General features: G+C 37.1%; 1 protein-coding gene and 1 long non-coding RNA gene across 9 annotated transcripts in view; one reads left to right on the forward strand and one right to left on the reverse strand.

Annotated features, from left to right (window-relative positions):
* The window catches only part of LOC141424161 (uncharacterized), a 133,555-nt gene that overhangs the window by 57,226 nt on the left and 60,395 nt on the right, over positions 1–15,934 (reverse strand). The gene's annotated exons all lie outside the window — the stretch shown is intronic.
* Positions 13,796–15,934, forward strand: part of Chd1 (chromodomain helicase DNA binding protein 1) — a 140,784-nt gene continuing 138,645 nt past the window's right edge. The window contains exon 1 of one of the 3 annotated variants that reach the window (XM_074077036.1): positions 13,796–14,024. The gene's annotated coding sequence lies outside the window, so the exon portion shown is untranslated. The remainder of the gene's footprint in view (positions 14,025–15,934) is intronic. The other 2 variants (XM_074077034.1, XM_074077035.1) reach the window with 2 other exon arrangements.

A 15,934-nucleotide genomic window follows, 5' to 3' on the forward strand; every position in this document is an offset into this window, starting at 1 on the left:
TAACAGGGGTGAGGTGGAATCTTAGCGTGGTTTTAATTTGCATTTCCTTTATTGCTAGAGATGGTGAGCATTTTTTCATGTGTTTTTTGGCCATTTGAATTTCTTCTTTTGAGAAAGTTCTGTTTAGTTCACGTGCCCATTTCTTTATTGGTTCATTAGTTTTGGGAGAATTTAGTTTTTTAAGTTCACTGTATATTCTGGTTATCAGTCCTTTGTCTGATGTATAGTTGGCAAATATTTTCTCCCACTCTGTGGGTGTTCTCTTCAGTTTAGAGACCATTTCTTTTGGTGAACAGAAGCTTTTTAGTTTTATGAGGTCCCATTTATCTATGCTATCTCTTAGTTGCTGTGCTGCTGGGGTTTCATTGAGAAAGTTCTTACCTATACCTACTAACTCCAGAGTATTTCCTACTCTTTCTTGTATCAACTTAAGAGTTTGGGGTCTGATATTAAGATCCTTGATCCATTTTGAGTTAATCTTGGTATAGGGTGATATACATGGATCTAGTTTCAGTTTTTTGCAGACTGCTAACCAGTTTTCCCAGCAGTTTTTGCTGAAGAGGCTGCTATTTCTCCATCGTATATTTTTAGCTCCTTTGTCAAAGATAAGTTTCTTATAGTTGTGTGGCTTCATATCTGGATCCTCTATTCTGTTCCACTGGTCTTCATGTCTGTTTTTGTGCCAGTACCATGCTGTTTTTATTGTTATTTCTTTGTAATATAGTTTGAAGTCAGGTATTGTGATACCTCCTGCATTGTTCTTTTGACTGAGTATTGCCTTGGCTATTCGTGGCCTCTTGTGTTTCCATATAAATTTAAAAGTAGATTTTTCAATCTCTTTAATGAATGTCATTGGAATTTTGATAGGAATTGCATTAAACATGTAGATTACTTTGGGGAGTATCGACATTTTTACTATGTTGATTCTACCAATCCATGAGCATGGGAGATCTCTCCACTTTCTATAGTCTTCCTCAATCTCTTTCTTCAGAAGTGTACAGTTTTCCTTGTAGAGGTCTTTCACATCTTTTGTTAGGTTTACACCTAGGTATTTGATTTTTTTTGAGGCTACTGTAAATGGAATTGTTTTCATACATTCTTTTTCAGTTTGCTCATTGTTAGTGTATAGAAATGCTAATGATTTTTCTATGTTGATTTTATATCCTGCTACCTTGCTATAGCTATTGATGATGTCTAGAAGCTTCTGAGTAGAGTTTTTTGGGTCTTTAAGGTATAGGATCATATCATCTGCAAATAGGGATATTTTGACAGTTTCTTTACCTATTTGTATTCCTTTTATTCCTTCTTCTTGCCTAATTGCTCTGGCTAGGAATTCCAGTACTATGTTGAATAGGAGTAGAGATAGTGGGCATCCTTGTCTGGTTCCTGATTTTAGAGGGAATGGTTTTAGTTTTTCTCCGTTAAGTATAATGCTGGCTGTAGGTTTTGTCATATATAGCTTTTATAATGTTGAGGAACTTTCCTTCTATTCCTAGTTTTCTTAGAGCTTTTATCATGAAATGATGTTGGATCTTATCAAAGGCTTTTTCTGCATCTATTGAGATGATCAAGTGGTTTTTGTCTTTGCTTCTGTTAATGTGGTTTATTACGTTTATTGATTTTCGTATGTTGAACCACCCCTGCATCCCTGGAATGAAGCCTACTTGGTCGTGGTGAATAATCTTTTTGATGTGTTGCTGAATTCAGTTTGCCATTATTTTGTTGAGGATTTTTGCATCAATGTTCATTAAGGAGATTGGCCTATAGTTCTCCTTTTTGGAGGTGTCTTCGCCTGGTTTTGGGATAAGTGTAATACTGGCTTCATAAAATGTGTTTGGCAGTTTTCCTTCCCTTTCTATTTCATGGAACAGTTTAAGGAGGGTTGGTATCAGTTCTTCTTTAAAGGTCTGATAGAATTCAGCAGAGAATCCATCAGGTCCTGGACTTTTCTTTTTGGGGAGACTCTTGATTGCTGCTTCAATTTCATTTAGTGTTATAGGTCTATTCAGGTGATTAATTTCCTCTTGGTTCAGTTTTGGATGATCATATGTATCTAGAAATCTGTCCATTTCTTTTAGATTTTCAAATTTATTTGAATATAGGTTCTCGACGTAGTCTCTGATGATTTCCTGGACTTCCATGGTGTTTGTTGTTATCTCCCCTTTTGGATTCCTGATTTTATTAATTTGGGTTTTTTCTCTCCTCATTTTAGTCAGGTTTGCCAGGGATCTATCGATCTTGTTTATTTTTTTCAAAGAACTGACTTTTTGTTTCATTAATTCTTTGTATGGTTTTTTTGGTTTCTATTTTGTTGATTTCAGCTCTTATTTTTATTATTTCTCTCCTTCTATTTGTTTTGGGATTTGCTTGTTCTTGTTTTTCTAGGAGTTTGAGATGTATCATTAGGTCATTGATTTGGGATCTTTCAATCTTTTTAATATATGCAATCAGGGCTATAAACTCTCCTCTCAAGACTGCCTTAGCTATGTCCCATAGGTTCCGGTAGGTTGTGTTTTCATTTTCATTGACTTCCAGGAACTTTTTAATTTCCTCTTTTATTGCATCGATGATCCGTTCTTCATTAAGTAATGAGTTATTTAGTTTCCAGCTGTTTGCATGTTTTTTGTCTTTACTTTTGTTGTTGAGTTCTACTTTTACTGCATTGTGGTCAGATAGTATGCACGGTATTATTTCTATTTTCTTATATTTGCTGAGGCTTGCTTTGTGCCCTAGGATATGATCTATTTTGGAGAAGGTTCCATGGGCTGCTGAGAAGAATGTATATTGTGTAGAGGTTGGATGAAATGTTCTGTAGACATCTACTAGGTCCACTTGCATATTTTAGATCTTGGATTTCTTTATTGAGTTTTTGTTTGGATGACCTATCTATTGATGATAATGGAGTGTTAAAGTCTCCCACAACCACTGTGTTGGCGTTTATATATGCTTTTAGGTCTTTCAGGTATGTTTGATGAAATTGGGTGTGTTGACATTGGGTGCATACAGGTTGATGATTATTATTTCCTTTTGGTCTATTTCCCCTTTTATTAGTATGGAATGTCCTTCTTTATCTCATTTGATCAATGTAGGTTTGAAGTCTACTTTGTCAGAGATAAGTATTGCTACTCCTGCTTGTTTTCGGGGGCCATTGGCTTGGTAAATCTTCTTCCAGCCTTTCATCCTAAGCATATGCTTATTTCTGTCGGTGAGATGAGTCTCCTGTAAGCAACAAATTGTTGGATCTTCTTTTTTAATCCATTTTGTCAAACGGTGTCTTTTGATGGGTGAATTAAGTCCATTAACATTAAGTGTTAGTACTGATAGGTATGTGGTGATTCCTGTCATTTAGTTGTCTTAGTTGTTTGAAGGTTTGATTGTGTGTACCTAACTTGATGTTACTCTCTACTGTCTTGCTTTTTCTTATCCTGTGGTTTGGTGCTGCCTGCCTTTTCATGGTTAAGTTGGGTGTCACTTTCTGTGTGCAGAATCCCTTGCAGAATCTTTTGTAATGGTGGCTTTGTGGTCACATATTGTTTTAGTTTCTGCTTATCATGGAAGACTTTTATTGCTTCATCTATTTTGAATGATAGCTTTGCTGGGTAGAGTATCCTGGGGTTGAAGTTATTTTCATTCAGTGCCCAGAAGATCTCACCCCACGCTCTTCTTGCTTTTAATGTTTCTGTTGAGAAGTCTGCTGTGATTTTGATGGGTTTACCTTTGTATGTTACTTGTTTTTTCTCTCTTACAGCCTTCAATATTCTTTCCTTAGTTTCTGAACTTGTTGTTTTAATGATGATATGTCGTGGAGTAGCTCTATTTTGATCTGGTCGGTTTGGTGTCCTGGAGGTCTTGCATTTGTATGGGAATATCTTTCTCTAGATTTGGGAAATTTTCCATTATTATTTTGTTGAATATATTACTCATTCCCTTCGCTTGCACCTCTTCTCCTTCTTCGATGCCCATGATTCTCAAGTTTGGTCTTTTGATGGAGTCAGTGAGTTCTTGCATTTTCTTTTCACAAGTCTTGAGTTGTTTAGTTAATAGTTCTTTGGTTTTTCCTTTAATTACCATTTCATCTTCAAGTTCTGAGATTCTGTCTTCTATTTGTTCTATTCTGCTGGATTGGCCTTCCGTTTTGTTTTGCAGTTCTGTTTCGTTCTTTTTTCTGAGGTTTTCCATATCCTGGCAGTTTTCTTCTTTAATGTTGTCTATTTTTGTCCTGAGTTCATTTATCTGTTTATTCATTGTGTTCTCTCTTTCACTTTGGTGTTTATACAGTGCTTCTATGGTTTCCTTTATTTCTTCTTTTGCTTTTTCAAATTCTCTATTTTTATTGTCTTGGAATTTCTTGAGTGTCTCCTGTACATTTTGTTTGACCCTATCCAGTATCATCTCTATAAAATTCTCATTGAGTACTTGTAGTATGTCTTCTTTTAAATTATTCTTGTGGGCTTCATTGGGTCCTTTGGCATAGTTTATCTTCATTTTGTTGGAGTCTTTATCTGAGTTTCTGTTCTCTTCATTCCCCTCTAGTTCCTGTACTAATTTTTTCCTGTGGGGAAACTGGTTTCCCTGTTTTTTCTGTCTTCCCGTCATTGTCCTTGGTGTTGTTACTGTCCCTGTACTGTGTGCAATTAAGTATTTTCTAGCTTGTAATAATAACAGTGGTAATATTTAGAATGGAAGAGTGAGCTGAGATGGAAAGCAAGAAGTTAAAGAAAAGGGGAAAACAAATATACAGACAAGAGGGAGAAAGCAGAACAAGGTATCAGACAAGAGAGCTTCAAAGGTATAAACAGGGAGTGTTAGTGTACTAATTGACAGTAAGCTGAACAGACATTAGAGAGACAGAGAGAGGATTGAAAATCAAAGATAAAAAAATAAAAAATAAGTAAATGAAAGTAATATCTATATATAAAAATGAATTGAAATAAAATGGAAAATAGAAAATTAAAAAAAAAACAAAACAAAAAACATCCAAGTTTATATGCAATGCAGTTTCAGTCTTAATAATTTGGGTGTTCATGTCAATCTCCAGTCCTGGAGTTGGTGCCTCAGATGTTGTTCTGTAGTTGTCTCATCAAAGGGGATGCATAAAGTAGAACAAAACTACACACTCACACACACACACACACACACACACAAAAGCCCCACCAAGTGTCCCCAGTTCAAATGCAATACAGTTTCAGTAAGTTTTTCAGCTTGCAGGTGTAATTCGGTTGTTCTCTCATCAAAGGTAGGGAGAAAAAGAAAAAAAGCATCTGGAGACAGTTCTGAGAGTGGTATCTGCAACTGTGGCTTGCCTGCCTGCTGCTCTCAGCCTGTAGCTGGCGGCGTTATTTATGCAGATCTCTGGGGTGAGCTATCACTCACCTGGTCCCACAGGCTTTGTTTGCTCAGAGTTCTCCTGTGCGGGAGCCTCTGCTACAGGCTTTCCCCTTTCCAAGCACTGGGAAAGGTGACACTGCCCCCGCATTGTCAGGCCTGTGTGTTTATTTACAGTTCATGTGGGAGGTGGGTCTTCCCCCCTCTCCTCTGAAGTTTTCCTCCCACTGCCACTTTCAGAAGCTTTCCTGCTCCTGCTTACTGGGCAGGGCTGCTGCTCCTGCCAGCCACCATGTTTGTTTACAGTTCACGTGGGAAGTGGGTCTTCCCTCCTCTCACAAGCTTTCCCGCTCCTGGTTGCTGGGTGCGCACCCCGCTCCCGCCAGAGCCTCTCCGGCCCGCCCGGCTTGTTTATTTACAGTCCTGGGAAGGGTTCCCTTCCCCCAATCTTCAGCGCTCAGGGTGCCCCACCCTCTTTCCAGCGTGTCTTAACTGTTCTTATTGCTTATTACTCAGTTTTTGTTTTTTTTCCCAGGTGGAGGTCAGTCTGTCCAGGGGGCTATGCTGCTCTGGCCCAGGCTTGTCTGTGGGGGTACCGCGGTACCGCGAAGCTCACCTGGTCCGCATCTTCCCAAGCCGTATGGGCGCCGGCCACTGGCGGCCCCGGGGGCCCTCCTCATTTCTCCGTTTAACGTGAAGTGGAGATTCTCTGCACCAGCTGGAGATGTGGAGGGGTCAAAGTTATGCCTTTTCTCGGTGATTATGCCTGCAAAGTGTGTCTCCAGTGTCTCTCTAAGATTTCACTATTGGAGGGTCGCTTTCTGCTTCCTACCTCTAGCTGCCATCTTGGAATCCTCTGAATCTTTGTTTAAACATTTCCTCCTTCTTATTTTAATCTACTTCACAAAACTGCTTCTTTTTTGACAGCTGATTATGTTAGCTGCACTCTTGACTAAATTGTCCTAAACACAAACACCTTGTATTTCACTGGTTTATAATTGTCAGGAACTTCAAGTCTCTACCCAGTATTTGCTTTTAGAAAACAACTCTCCCTGGAAAGTGGTTTCTCTCTCCTTAGTCCTGTCAACCCACAATGGTAGAGTTGTATATCTGGATGAAACTTTCCAAACATACTGGTACCTTTTACTAATTAGTAGAGAATCACCTTTGACAATAGTTACATATTCACTCTATTTCTGACCCTTCCTTATAAGTCCAGTACTGTATTTTCACTAAATTGTTTTTGCCTTTCTATAGAAAAAGTTAAGTTTTAAAGGAATCAAATTTCTGTTGTCATGTGTGCATACACTCATGTGTATGGGCATGCTATCATCAAAGTAGATTGAGAAAGAGAATACTTATGAGGTTTTATCATAATATTTTTAATTACAAAATTCACAAATTTCTGATAGAAAGATTTTTTGAAATCACCCATTCTATTAGGGGAGCATGGTGATAGAGAATGAGTAAGTAAGGAGAGGGGGGAGGATTAATTTATTTAAAGCACAATATATACATGCCTGCAGTACTGAGGCGAAACCACCTTGAACCATCAATAGATGCTTAGAAAACAAAAATTAAAGGCAGGAGGGAAAAATTGGTCTTTTCTAGAGGTTGGTATCAATGGGAAGTGGGTGGACACAAGTAAAGGGGGAATGAGGACAAATATAGTGGATGTATTTTGTATCCATATATGAAAATGAAACCTGTTGAAATTGTTGAACAATTTCAATTGTTGAAACTGTTGAACAATTGTTGAAATTGTTCTAACAAGGGAGAAGGGGTTAGAGGAAGAATAATGGAGGAAGTAAGTCTAATTAAGATATATTGTAAGCACATATGTACATACCACAAAGTATCCTCCTGTACAACTATTATATGCTAATAAAATAATTTTTAAAAATTGCCCATTCTTCTGTGATCCAAAGAGTAATAAAACTATGCTTGAATTTTCCCAATGTAATATATATATATATTATATTATATATATATAATATATATATATATATGCATTCTAAACATAATTTGTTTTTAATGTCTACAAAAAGGTCATATTATACATATATTTTCTCCTAGCAGTATATTATATTTTCACATATCAAAAAATACTCTTCTATAGAAGAGTATGATTTTGAAAGATTCATAGTAATTTGGTACTTTTTAATAGTTTTACAGTATTCATTTTATGCCTATGTTTACAGGTAAAGCAACAGAAAAAATCTGTAACAATAAAGACCATATTGAGCATTTTACTCATTTTTACATATTGTTGGAATTAATAACACTCTGGTGCTGAAAACAGACACACAAGAGACAGAAAATCTTCACAAGGCAATTTCTCTTGATCAAAAGGGTGCAACCATGTACTTACCACAGCTAAGCAAACACACAAGCACAAAATGGATGACTGTAGCTCCTCCTTATATCCCTGACGCAGTTGTACCTGCCCCTCACCTGGGATTCGTCCAGGTCAGAGGTTCACAATCTTTCCAGATTGGCTAAAAGACTTGGGGGATGGGTTAAGGCATATAGTTTGGCAGGCAATGAAGTCGGACAGGAATCCAGAAGATGAAGGACACTTTAAACATGCATGTCACCTAAGATGGCGACCTGAGGAATTTTTAAGTAATCTAAGAAAGTAACAAATACTTTGATAGAAAAGATCTTTTATCTTACAATATCAAAGCAATTTTTATCAGATGATTATTTGTCTCTTAAAGAGTGTGAAAACAAAAATAGTAAATTTTTAGACCCTTTGTAAAGTAGGTAAGTAAGTCAAATTTCTTTTCTGTGTACTAGGTAATGACAATGATAGGTCTAGGTGGTATAGAAACACAGAGAAAAGCATCTAAATAAGAATGAGAGTCACCTATTAAGTGAAATTCAAATTCTGGAGGACAAAGGAGAAAGGGATTGTGGCATAAGAAAAGACTACCTATGAATAGTCAGACAATATTGCATAAATTGGCTTGTTTTCACTTTAGTTTTCTTTAGGCAGGGTCTCCAGTTTTTGCCCAGAGCCGAACTCAGACATCCATCCTTCTACCTATGGCCTCCTGCCTAGAAGAGACCACAGGCTCATGCTACCACACCTGGCTTATTGGCTGAGATGGAGTCTCACTTACTTTTTTGCCTGGTCTGGTCTCAAATCCTGATGCCCCCACCCCATTTCCACCTCCTGAGTAGCTGGGATTACAGGCATGAGCCACCGTACCCTTTTTAAAGGAAAGGAATAGTGTCACACAAAGCAAAAGAGAATGATGCAGAAAGGAGAAAATACTCATCGCAATTACCTGCTATAGAGAAATCAAGCAAGATAAGGGTAAAAGGAACAAAGCCATCCCCTCTACACATGTTTCTGGTGGGTTAGGCCAATCACATTTCCTTCTCAAGAGCTGTGTCTTGAGTAGTGACACTCAGGGAGACAAAGTAGATGAATCTGAGTTTATAAATGTATGTGATTGTGAATGTTCAATTTGTTTTAAATGATCTTGTACTTTCTGCTCTCAGATGACTTGAGCAGCATTTTTCTCTAGGCTGTTATACCAGTGTCTTTCCAGTGAATACCACTTTTCCCATCAATTATCTTAATTGGTTTCTTTTCCTTATAATTAGAGAACCAAACTGATAAAGTAACAGCTTTTTGTTGTCATGTTTGATAAAATAAACCACTTTATTTTCTGAATTAAAATGGAACAGGGGAGATGACTAATATAACACAGTGTTTGAGTAGGCAGAAGGAGATGATATCCATCCACAGGTTGGGAAATCAGCCTTATGTAGGCAACTGTTCCACCAAGAAGCAGAAGTACAAATGCCAATAAATAAGCTTATAAGTAAGAGGGAGAAGAAGGCGTAATTCTCTTTCATGTCCTTGGCTTCTCTTACTAAAATGGGCAGAACCATTCTTTGCTAAGTGAAAGAAGAATTTGAGGTGAGAAGAGGTTTTGAAAGCATAGGGAAAGGTGTGAAACTGCCACTATCAGTTGATCAGCACACATTGAACATAACTGAGGTCTCAGCCTTGGTCAGAAAGCAGCAGTATAGTGACATCAGTTGGTATAGCTGTCTGATTTTTCTAGAGAAACTCTCACTACGGAGTTGTAGGGTCAGAAAAACAGGATGGCTAGACTATGAGTTGAAATGAATATTGGAAGCATGATTTAAGTAATGGGCACCAGTGTCTGGGGCTGGACAGGAGAAAATGGAAGATAGAAAGAGAATGATTGATTAGGAGAAAATGGAGGACTCAAAGTATATGGGGTCATGGGGTCAAAGAGCAAGCATAGTTCAAGTAAAGGCAAGAAAGTTACCAAAAACAAATGGTGAAGGAAAGCAGATGTGTTGCTAAACATGAAGCTTGAATCTCAATCTCTGAGGATGGACTTCCCTGTTCCTCTGCTTTTCTCTCGATTTTCCTTGGAATTCCTAATGTGTTTTTCTGTGACTTTCATTCACAAGCTGGATGACCACTGTGGGGGCGGGGGAACTCTTTCAAGGAGAATGTAAATCCATTGTATAAATGTTAAGATACCCTGAAAAACTTTAATAAATATGCAGTTTATTTTAGCTTAGTCCAATAAGTGGTGGGTTTGTTTAGAAATACTTCTCCTATCACCACTACCCATGCCTAGTTTTCTGAGCTGCTCACTCCTTATTTCTTCCAGTAGAAAACAGCTGACCTCTGGTATTCTGAACAACCAAGATTTTGGAAGGTTCTTTGATCATAACACAATTATTGTTGCCTCTGCCACTAGCCTGATTCTAATCCTTTCTTACTAGTCCTCCAGTGGCCATAGAAATATCTTTACAAGAGGACCAGGAAAAGAGCAACTTAAGACATAGCTCTTTTAGATTTAGTCTATTCATAGTGCCTTTAATTTGTTTTAGTTTACATGTTAAAAAATTCTATTGCTTAGTTATACTCCTCTTCCCTGCTGACTATGAAATGATGACCTGTTTTGTAAGATACCACCTAGCTTTTATTCTGTAGCAGCTATGTATTAAAATTGTAAGGCCAGTAATTACCACTGCTGAGAATGACATTATCTGCTGTGACTTCCTGCTCAATTTTACTTTGAAAGTGTCCTAGGTGGTTACCTTGCTTGGAGAGGGTTTCGTGTTCAAGTGACATGGACTACTTACTGTACTGTCTTTGGCATAGTCCCCCCAAATGTGCCTTTATTACTGCAAGAAGTGAGTATGGCTAAATTGCTATATATTCATCCCCATGACTGGTCAGACAACTCAAACCACAAGCTCTCATTACATGGTTTTTGTAGTTTCATTATGGTTTCTGACCAACAGCACATACTTTCTAATGTAATGTGAGGAAAGCAAGAAAGTATAATTTTACATTAATTACTTTGTGGAAAACTCTGTCTTCATCACTGGGAGGACTGGCAAGTGCTTCCAGTTGAACTCCATGTCGATCAAAATTTAAAATTTTGACTGGCAGAGTGGCTCAAGTGGTAGAGCACCTACCTAGTAAGTGTGAGGTCTTGAGCTCAAAACTGAGTGCCACCCAAAAATTGTTTTAAACTTCCAGAAATAGTTATTTTTTGTATGTATGTATGTATGTATTTACTTTTGGAGACAGCATCTTGCTATGTAGCCCATGCTGACCTTGTGGCCTTGAACTCTCAATCCTCCTGCCTCAGGCTCCTGAATGCTGGGATTGCAGGTGTGCACCAGCATGCCCAGTTATCTCTACTTTTAAGTCAGGATGTACTAATTATCTTTAGCTATCATAGAATTAAATAGACATCTGAGGAGCATTTATAGGCAATGGGTGAATAATCTTTAACATTGTGTAATCAGATACTTCTTTGTCTTTCTAATCATATGGCTTGATTTCTTTCCACATTGATAGGATTGTATTACATTTTGTCACACTTTTCTTAAGATAATAAGATTGGGTCATATAAGGACAGTGATACCACTTTTCACCCAGCTGAGGATGGTTGCCTCAGTGATGGCTGGAATAAAAGGAGGCCCAAGAGGCTATAAATTGGGAAAAACTAGTTTCCTATACAAGAAGTAAAGTTAGAATAATCATTCCAAAAACAAACAAACAAACAAACAAAAACCTAGCAGCTGAATGATAGTAACTTTATAGTGGAGAAATCTGGCAAACATCATCAATGATGGGATAGGCAACATGAGCTTCCCACCTTGGTGCACTAAGAAAGCAGTATCATTCTTACACAGAATTCTGCCAAAGTGCATAAGCTGGATCAAATCATGAGGAAACATCAGACAAACCCAACTTGAAGTGCTTTTTACAAAAACAAATGCCCTGAATACCAGGCTCCAGTGGCTCATGCCTGTAATCCTAGCTAGTCAGGAGGCAGAGATCAGAAGGATCACAGTTCAAAGCCAGCCCATGCAAATTGTTCTCAAAAAAAAAAAAAAAAGAGCTGGTGGAATGGCTCAAGGTGTAGGCCCTGAGTTCAAACTCCAGTACTGAAAAAAAAAGGGGGCGGGGGGAATGGAAGGCACTTTTTGATTAGAGACAGAAGAGTTATAAAAAAGTCTAAGTGCTATGTGTGTGCCAGCAACTTGCTTTCAATGGTTTTCTCTAGGTATAGAAAGAGAAGTGAACAGAGAGAAGAAAGATATTAAATATGGCAAAATGTTAACAACAGGTGAATGTGGGTATTCTTTGCACTACTCTTGCAACTTTCTGTATGTACGAAACTCTTTCAAAATAAAAAGTTAAAAAACAAACTCTGGATCAAATGGAATTATACTGAGGTTTCAAAAGATTGAGTGCTAGTCCAAAGTCATCCATATTACATAAATTTGTGTAATTTCATCTAGAATCTGATAGAATTATAAGATTTCAATAATATAATATATACAAAAGAGGTTTGAAAAGTTTAAAATAATATATGGTTGTGTGTTTTTATTAGAAATGAGAACCTGACATTTGAAGATGGCTTAATAGATGGGTGTCAGACCATGTATCATCTAAGCAATGACAGATATAAGTAGAGAACAGGGGAATGTGTGGGATAGCTTGAAAGCAGGGACCATTTTAGGTCATTTTCAGCTACCAACTCCCTATCCCAAATTGGTTCCCTTCAACAACCATTTATTATTTAGTACTAGACAATGTACATATTATAAGAATCACAAAGATACATGTTTCATATCAAGGAATTCACAGGCTATCAGTGTATGAAGTGTTGGGGGTGTAATTTACTTGTAGAAAGTATGCCCAGCATGTGAAAGGCCCTGGGTGCAATACCAGCACCAAGAAGAGAGAAAGAAAGATGGGGGGGACTAAGAAAGAGAAAGAAAAGAGAGAAAGGGAAGGAAGGTAAGAAGGAAAAGAGAGAGGGGAGGAAGGTAGGGGGAAAAGAAAAGAAGAAATAAGTAAGTCTACTGGGCATGAGGTTTGGGGGCAGACATAAGAGAGTTACTGATAAGAAGTAAAATTTGAACTGAGCCTTGATGAATGAGAGAACACTTAGATAGAGGCATTTCAGGCAAAGAGAAGAGCTGTGGTAGGTATGAAAGTACATCGCATGTTTAGCCCCTTGGCTGTGTGACAGTCCCCTCCCTACGTTGCCCTTCCTAAGTTAATACCCATGAGCTCATCAGAAACTCTATGTTTTAATTTCTTTTCTGTCACAAACTCTGAATTTTAAAGTATTTTAAAATACTAAATGGTCTACCACAATCATAAAGAATGAATAGGACCTCCTGGTAAAATTTGGGATTTCATGGTATCTGTTAATGTTAATTAATTTTCTTAAATATGTTTCTGGATCCAAGGTTATGGATTTTTTTTTAATTAAAAAAAAAGAAGCAAATATCTGCCTACATGCAGATATTTTTTTGTATTGGGACTTGTGTTATTTCAAAGAATGTTTTTATTAATGTACAAATTAGTTTAATTACCAAATCAGACTAAAAGCTCTCAGAAATTATGCCAATGGATGCATGTTCTGGGGAAGTCCAGACTCCTCATAAAATCATTAAAAACTATTTTGGGGACCCATAAGATGACTTGGTGAGTATCAAAAACAGGAAGCTATATCCTGATTCAGGACATAAATGAAAGAAAGCCCTATGGTTAATAAATTTCACTTCTACAAAAAATAATAAAATAAATTTCTAAAATGAACATTAAATTAAATGAATTTCACTTGCAACAAGGGACTAGAAGTCCCTAGCGATACACCCCACTGCTTCTGCAGATAAGTAAAAGTGGAGTTTCAGTTCCAATTTTGCTCTGTCGTTCTTTGAAATGATTCTAGCTTCTGCTTTTGAACAAACAGTAGAGTTTCTGATTCCTGTTTTACTGTCATTGAAGACCAAATAAAGAACTTGTTTTTGACACAGGAAACGCTGGTGAAACTCCTAGCTTGGTCAGCACTTTCTAAGCAAATTTAGGCACTTGGAGGTCTTTATCTCTACAAGATGCTCTTTCAAATCTAGAAGCTAAAATAGTCCATATCCTGGGCATCAATAGTCTAATCTTATTTAAGTTCTGGAAAACTGAATGGATAGCACTACTGATTCGTTTTTTAAACTAACTCATAGATTTATATTAGACGATGTCTGAAAAGAGCTCTAATCATCTTAGAAGAAAACTATGCACTCTAAAACCAGAGACTTGGAAGGCATTGGTCAGACTAATCTCCTTCAAACTCTGCAATTAATGAACCAAGAATCATTTGCAAGACACGGTAGGTGACGTAAACTGAACCTTTTGTTTTTGAAATGTTAACAAATGCAACTTGTTAGAACTTTTTTAACTCTGTAGTGTTTCGTTGCCAATTTATGCTAAAAGGAGTCTTTTTTAATACATAGTAAAAAAAAAAAAATTCTTCCCTCTCTTCTGTTCTCTTCACCAAAGCAATTTTTGGTAAAATCTCCCTCTACTCAGCCAAGCCATGTCTGGCTCTTCTGGAATATTCAGTCCCTTTCAGGACTGCAATTGATGCACATTTTAAACATTCCTTTACTACAATGAAAATGACAGCCAGCAGACAGAAGAAGCAGCAAAGGAAATTTCTCAAAATATGGAATTTACAGATTCCAGCCCTAGCATGGAAATCCTTAGAAAATTTCAGAAATTCTCAAGGGGTAGCTTTGCTAGCATACAGCTACTTTTTAGCCCATATTAATTTTTCTCCCTTGGGGTGCAAGGCTTTAATTAACAGTATTTAACCTAAACAATCTCACAGTGCCACTACTCAGGGGATTCCTTGTACTACTTCCTGTTTCCAAATCCCTGAGCCAAGGATGTCTCAAGCTGCTCCCTCCCCACAGAACAAAAACTTTTTTTAATTAATAGTCACTTGAGCTTTATTCCTTTGGTCTTAATATTTTAATTTCTGTTAAAATAAAAATTTTCTTTGCACTATTATTATTTATACTGTAGTGTGATAGAAAAATCTAAATAATTTTGGTAGATAGGTGACTGCATAAGACTTTGAGAGTAAATAGACTGTTACTGATGTCTGAGAATGAATGAACTATTATTGCTCATTTACTGTGTTACAAGTTCTATATTAGGCCCTCTTCTTGCTGTTTTTATTATATTTTGTTTCTGTTGTATGTTTGTAATTGAGATGGAGTCTTATTGCCTTCCAGGCCCAAGTTGGCCTAGAATCCTTCTGCCTCTGCTCCCTAAGTGCTGGGATTGCAGATGTGGACCAGATTTTGGAAGTGCCTTTTTAAAGGCACTTTTGATGTGTGTGTGTGTGTATATGTGTGCTTGTGCATGTGTAATGCAATATATATATATATATATAATATACTTTAATATTTATATCAATATATATTTATATATGTCAAATATATAAATATTTAATGTATATATTAAACCTCACAATAATCCTGCTAAGTAGGCATTCTTATCTCTATTTTAGAGAAGGGAAAATTGAGGTTCAGATGTGTGGAAAGGTTTACACCATCTGTAAACGGCAGCCAGAATCTAAAGTCATATCTGTCTGTCAGTCACATGCCAAAGCTGAAACCACAATTTTGCCTAAATCTAAATATGCATGTTCTTATTTTGGACAGTAGCAGGAGCAAAGTAAGTAGATGAGAACCAGAGACTGACTGAAGACTAAATTGAAGCCATGGTTGAAGACATGCAAGAATAAAGGAAATTAGTGAGAGAAGTGAAACAAGCCAAGTATATGCATTCATTTAAGAACATTCATTGCTGACTGCTTTTAGGAAGGCACTGAGCTGGATCTTGGCTCAAAAGGAAAAAGCAAATGCTTTACCTGAGAAGGGCTCAGGTGTGGGCAGAGATGCAGACAACTCAATGGCGGCAAACAGGAGTGGCCTGCAAAAATTATTGGCCCATTTATGTTGACCTAATCAGAGGGATTCTTTTAAAATTGTTTTAATAAAGTACCCACACCTTTTTGCTGTTTTCCCAAATAAATGATACATGCACATGAAACACTTTGAAAAGTAACAAAAGATAAGCAGTGAACTCTGCCTCCCAACTGTAATTCCCTTTAACAGAGACAAGACTTGCTCTGAGTTATTCTATATTCTTCTAGAGATCATCTTTAAATCTTTATATATACATATAAAATATATCCATATAATGAACATATCCATATATTCTTTCAGA

The sequence above is a fragment of the Castor canadensis genome, chromosome 6 (assembly GCF_047511655.1).
Source record: "Castor canadensis chromosome 6, mCasCan1.hap1v2, whole genome shotgun sequence".
NCBI lineage: Eukaryota > Metazoa > Chordata > Mammalia > Rodentia > Castoridae > Castor > Castor canadensis.